The sequence below is a fragment of the Anser cygnoides genome, chromosome 22 (assembly GCF_040182565.1).
Source record: "Anser cygnoides isolate HZ-2024a breed goose chromosome 22, Taihu_goose_T2T_genome, whole genome shotgun sequence".
Classification (NCBI taxonomy): Eukaryota; Metazoa; Chordata; class Aves; order Anseriformes; family Anatidae; genus Anser; species Anser cygnoides.
In genome coordinates this window covers 6,364,199-6,369,849 of record NC_089894.1, presented here as the reverse complement: position 1 = coordinate 6,369,849, position 5,651 = coordinate 6,364,199, and the positions used below count along the sequence as shown (strand labels likewise).

General features: G+C 55.7%; 1 long non-coding RNA gene across 2 annotated transcripts; it reads right to left on the bottom strand.

Moving 5' to 3' along the window:
• Window positions 1–487: 487 nt before the first annotated feature.
• Window positions 488–4,786, bottom strand: LOC106048803 (uncharacterized). 2 transcript variants are annotated; one of them, XR_001214284.3, is made up of 4 exons: window positions 3,854–4,786; window positions 3,615–3,791; window positions 3,417–3,532; window positions 488–2,591 (listed from the first exon to the last, which is right to left on the bottom strand). It is a non-coding gene; the product is annotated as an uncharacterized lncRNA (long non-coding RNA). The 2 variants fall into 2 exon arrangements; XR_001214283.3 differs by having other exon boundaries at window positions 3,615–3,751; window positions 3,854–4,784.
• Between the last annotated feature and the right edge of the window lie 865 nt (window positions 4,787–5,651).

The following is a 5,651-nucleotide window of genomic DNA, read 5'->3' as shown; positions in this document are numbered from 1 at the left end:
GCCCCTCGCCTTGATTTTTGTCATGCTCTGACGCGAGGCAAAGCTGCAGCCTTCGAGCTAGGGGGTGGCCAGGGGTCTCCGTCCTGCCCGAGGGCACGGGGACAGCAAGGGGGGGATTTGGGGCATTTGGAGACGTGGCTGGTGGTGCCCTTGGAGGGGGGGGGCGGGGAGTCACAGCCCAGCCTGCAGGCGAGGAGCTCTGTGGAAACCAGAGGGCAGCATGGAAAACGGGCCAGCACAGGAGCCCTGCCTGCTGGGCTGCTCAGAGGAAGCCATTTAAATTTTTCCAGGTTTAAAAAAAAAAAAAAAGCCAAGAAGAGTTTTGTCCTTTTCCCCAAGTTTTTCGGAAGAAAACTTTTTCCACCCCCTCCTTTTCACCAGATCTCACCCCAACGCACTCTCCCCCTTTCCTTATTCCATTTTTTGTGGAAGGCAGAATTTTCAGGGCAGGGGAAGCACTTGCCCAGCCCACTCCAGCATTAGGAAATATTCACCGCCAGCATCACCCCACAGCTCCCAGGCAGGGCTCAGCTCCGCTCTGCAGCCAGCCTGGGAACGCACAAAGGCACAAGAGCCCGGACAGGCGCAGGGAGGGCTCAGCTCCGACCTAGAGAAGAGCCGAGGATGCGAAGATGAGATTTTGGAGGCCGCCGCTGGCCGGAGAAACGCAAAGCTCTGCCTTCAAAAGAAGCAGCTGAGAAACTGAGCCACCTGCCTCCCAAGTTGACCTGGTGCATTCAGAGTAGATTTAAGGGCCTTTCGGGGACATCTCCTTCCTCTGCCATCAGACACACACGGGTCGCCTTTTCTCCCTGCTAACATCAGACATTTCCAGCGTTTTTAAGATACAAAGAAAGATTTCTGCATAAATCTCTTGCCAGCAGCCGCTGCGACTGAAACACCAGCTGACATGAGAGATGGGGAGAGGCAACCCAAAACCGCCCCACGTCGCCCATTTTGCACAGCTGGGCTGACGACGGCCGGCGTTGCCTGATCTCATTCGTCAACTGATGGAGTAGAAACATGAAATTAAGGCCGAAGTGATGAAGGATAACTGCAAGGTTTCCTCCCAGACAACGAGCTCCCGGCAGCTGCTGGATGCTCGGCGCGCGAGGCAGCGAGCCGGGCGTCGTGAAACACCCAGGAGGGAGAAATCCCTGGGGATGGAGCTGGAAGGGGCACGCGTGGGAACGCATCCCCGAAAACAAAGCACGGCCTTTCTTCCAGCTGATTTCACGCTTCAGGTTCTTGCCTCCAACCACCCTGGCTCAGAGCCCACTGCCGAGCTCCCCATCGCAATGCAGCAGCCCGTGGAGCGCACGCAGAGCTGCTCTTTCGGGGCCAAGCCAGGGCTTTGAACCTCTGAGGTTCACTGCTAAGAGGTTTTTTCCTCTTCTTACAGCTTGAATTTCCAAGCAGCAAGCTGTAAAGATTTCAGCCTCTCCTCTGTCCAGACTAAAATAGCACTGAGGGCCTTTTGCACTCAGATTTTTTTTTTCCCATCCTTTTCAAAGGAATGCAAAAATCTCAGCCCCAGCCAGAGGCATTGCAGCATTTTACTGATCGCTTTAATTTCATTCAGCACTGCCCCGCTCTGATAGCCGGGCAAAAAACCCCGATGGCTGCAAACCAGGCAGCTTTTGTGCCAATAAATCGCATCGTGTTTGTATTGCCTTCTTCCAACGAGAGGACCAAGACATAAATACGGGGCACGACCCACTAAAACGTTGCTGGGACGTGAACCCTTTCATCTCCAATTTATCATTTCAGACCTGCCCTGGCAAAGCGGTGTCGTTGCCCTTCAGCAGCCGTCTGCTGAGCCCAGCAGAAAGGAGCTGTTAATCTCTGTCCTGCTCCGAAGGAAGTTGCTGCACGATGCAAACCGTTCCCTCCACAGGGGATGCATCCACCAGCATCGCCCGAGCGGGCAGCGATGACTTCCTACCCTCGGCTTTGGGGTTACGAGGCACTGGGGTTGCGTCGGCAGCCTGCACATGCTCTGCTTTCCTACAGGAGGATTTGCAGGTAAAAATAAAAGCTTTGCTTTGAGAAAAACCACGCGCTCTGCAGCCAAAACGCAGGGAAGGGCTGCTCGTGGCAGGAGGAAGGTTAGGAGTTGGGCTCAAAAACTAGCGACAGAAACAAAGCAACCCTCAACCTCTCAAAAAACAAGGCTGGAAGAGAGAAACCTTGGGAAACGCTTGAGAAAACCAGGAGCACCGAAGCCTCCTGGTGCTTGGGAAACGCCCTGTGCAAGGTGGCACCGTGCAGGGAAATCAATTCGCAGGGGAGCCCCTCGCCAAGCCCCATTTCTCCAGAAAATCTCCTTCAGCACCCCTTTTGTTTTCCCCAGGATTATTTCTTTTCCCAGAGAGAGTCTCGTTGTCTCTTCTGTTATTTTTATGAAATGCTATTCAGCCTCGGAGGGCAGGAAGGGAAATTAGAGCCACCGGTTGCTCGCGCCGGAGCTGAGCAGCCCCCAGCAGGGAGCTGCACCGTGGGTTTTCCCAGCGCACCAGGCGAATGGGGACTGTCATCTCCAAATCCTCCTAGAGCCAAAGCGCATTTCTTTTCTCCTCAATTTGCTTGGCCTGTAAAAAAATAAATGAGCCAACACAGAGAAAACCCCAGGAGACAGGGATGAAAAAACATGCAAACCCTCCGTGGCACAGCAAAACAGCACGAGCCACCCAGCGCGCACACACCCCCACATCCCCAGCTTTGGGGTTCGGCTGGTTTATGAGGATAACCATGATTTTTGCTTGCAGACTGGAATTTTAGAAGTTTTCTAGGTTATTCAAGTCCCACGTGTGACACGGGCCATGAACAACACTGGGCTTTGGAGGGGGGTTTGGGCAGCAGCTGCCCCATCCCAGCTCAAGGGGCTTTGGGGGGGGATCCGGCCCCGCTCACCCAGTCCCAGCACCCAGAGCAGCTCCCTGCTTCCCTCTGCAGTCACAAGGCAGAAGGGCTCGCTTGGCTCGCAGCCTCCTCTGCCTCTCCCAAAGGCAGGATTTGTCCCAGTCCTTCCCCTGCCCATGCTCCCGCTGCAGACTGGGCCGTACCCCACTTGGCATCACCCCAAATGCAACTCAGGGCCAGCATCCCCACCACGGCTCAGCATCCCCACCACTGGCTCAGGCTTTGCGCAACCCCCCAGTTTACTCTTTTTTAAGCAAAAACCTCGCCAAACAGCCTCCTCCCTACTCTTTAGGAAAAGCCCGCTGCCTGCAGGTAGCGCGGCGAAAAGGAAGCGGGGAGGAACCTTTTCATTTGTTTTCCCCACTCAAACATCCAAACAGGCTCTCGCAGCCTTAGCCAAGAGGTCTCGGCGTTTGGCAAACGCTCTGCAATTAAGTGACACGTTTTGGAAAGGATTCTCCCTCGATCCCGGGGAAGGGAGGGGAAACACCCACGTGCACAACAGGGAACGGAGCCAAGGTGGTGCAAGAAGGCGAGGGGGGGTCGTTGTAGCAGGATTTCCCAGGAGCAATGTTATTTTTTATTTTAGTATTCAACGTTTTGCATCCAGCTGCAAAAAATAAATAAATAAATAAATAAAAACTTGTGCTTGGAGGCACCTCGTTCACAAGCCCCAGCTGGTTGGATCATACCTGGTCGGGAGGCCTCGGCTGGATCCGTGCAAGGGCTGAGCACATCCAGAGATGGGGCAGCGCCTCCAAACCACCCCTTAGGCAGCTGAATTCAGGCGAGGAGCTTAGGAGACCTTCCCTCAGGACAGTGCCAGAGCCTGGAGCACCAGCATCCCTCGCACACAAAGTAACAGAGCTCTGTTACGGATAGAAAAGCCAGCAGATGCACGCACAGCCACGCTTCCCAGGGGAAATCTCACCTTGCACACACGCACCGAGGAACCTGCCTTCCTCCCTCACTTCACCACTGGGCTCCTAAGCTCAAAATGATGCAGAACAACTAGCTACCAGCCTGGAGACGTGCTTTGCTACCTCCTAACAAAAGGTTTTGTGAGGGGGAAAAGGCACCTTAACCACCCTCCTCCTATTTCTGGGTGCTAACGGCCCCCACCTGCTCCCCGTGTGCCCACCCGCTGCAGGCAGAGCACGGCAGCAGCTCCCGGGGAGGAGACAGGGCACCGAACCGTGTCTCGGAGATGCTCGGCTGAAATCTCACTGCTGTGGCCGAATAACCTTGGTGCGCTGGGCTGCAAAATAAAAGTAAGGATGGCAGGCTCCTTCCCAGAGCATCTGGAAGGGGGAAAGGGCGGCACGGGGGGATACGCAGCATCGTAGGCTGTGTATGCCTCTTAATCAACACCCAAATTCATCGTAGGCTGTGTATGCCTCTTAATCAACACCTGACTTCATTTCTCTGCCTCCCCTAGCAGCTGTCAGGCAGTTGAAGGCTGGGGTTCCCACTCTCGCTACGCTCCCTTGCTTCTTTCAAGCCTTTGCATAAGCCGCTCTCTCTGACCTCACGCTCTTTGCTGTCTCTCCCGGAGCCTCTTCCCTCGCAGTGTGTTTTCTATTTTATTATTTTTTTTTTGTTGTTCCTTGGCACTCACGTTCTTGACGATGCTGCTTTCCGTGCAGCTGTTCTGGTTTTGCAAGAGCAGCTCGGTGGCTCGCAGGGGCAGCAGACCCCCATCCTTTCCCTTCAAGGCGTGCGCCCAGCGGCCTCCTGCCCGAGCCCCCAGGCCCCCACACGCGCGTGCCGTGCGGCCGCGTTACCCGTGGGTGCCTGCAGCCCCCGGGCGTTACCGGAGGAAGGTGCCCAGCAGCACCCCACCACGGGTAGCTGCAAAGCCCTCCCTTACCTGCTGTCACCGCTACCGATGCCACCAGCAGCCAGCTTCTCCTCCCATCACGTCTCAGGGCGCTGCGCCCTTTCTGCTTAAAAATATCCCCCCTGCTCCCCCCCCCTTATGGCCTTTATTTTTTTTTTCTCGTTTCCTTCTATCCTAGTTCTGCTGAGGTTGACAACGCCTGGTTAAAAATGCTTCCAGAAAAATAAGAGCTGTTCATAGAAAGCTGCCTTGGGAAGCGGGAGGTGCTTTTGAGGAGCCTCTCCCCTCTCCTTTTTGCTGAGCCCCCCCCGGCCGAGCCCAGCTGCCAGCTCAGGTCCCACTAGAGGGCAACAGAAACCCAGGAAAGGAGCCGGGCTGAGCAGCAGAGGGGGAGGAAGGGCCTTGCGGCACCGCCAAGGATTCCTTAATTCAGCTTTCAGCCAAATCACGCCTAAAAATCGCAGCCGCTTCCCCCCCTCCCCAGCAGCTTCCCCCAGCCGGGATGCGCAAGAGGCTGCGTCCTCTGGGACGCCCTCCTTTTCCCCCAAAAATCTGCCCCTGCTGTCTGCCATCGCAGGAGCATCTCTCCCCGAACATCAGCCCCCCCCTGCACGCAGGAGAAGAAGTTTCCTCAAGCCCCAGGAACATGCAGGAGATGCTCGGTTTTTGGAAATGCGCGTGAGCCGAGGGGATGTTTTCACAGCAGCCTCTGGAGCCCCGGCTGGGGTGGCCAAACCCTCGTGCTCGGTGCTGCCCAAAGGAAGGAAGCTGGAGGAGCCCCGTAACAGCCCCGACAACGAAGAAGGAGCAATTTTGATTGCTTTTGGTCTTTTTCCAGCAGACTCCACACTCTGGCAGCACCAGCTAGAAATGCAGCTTTGGAGCTGCC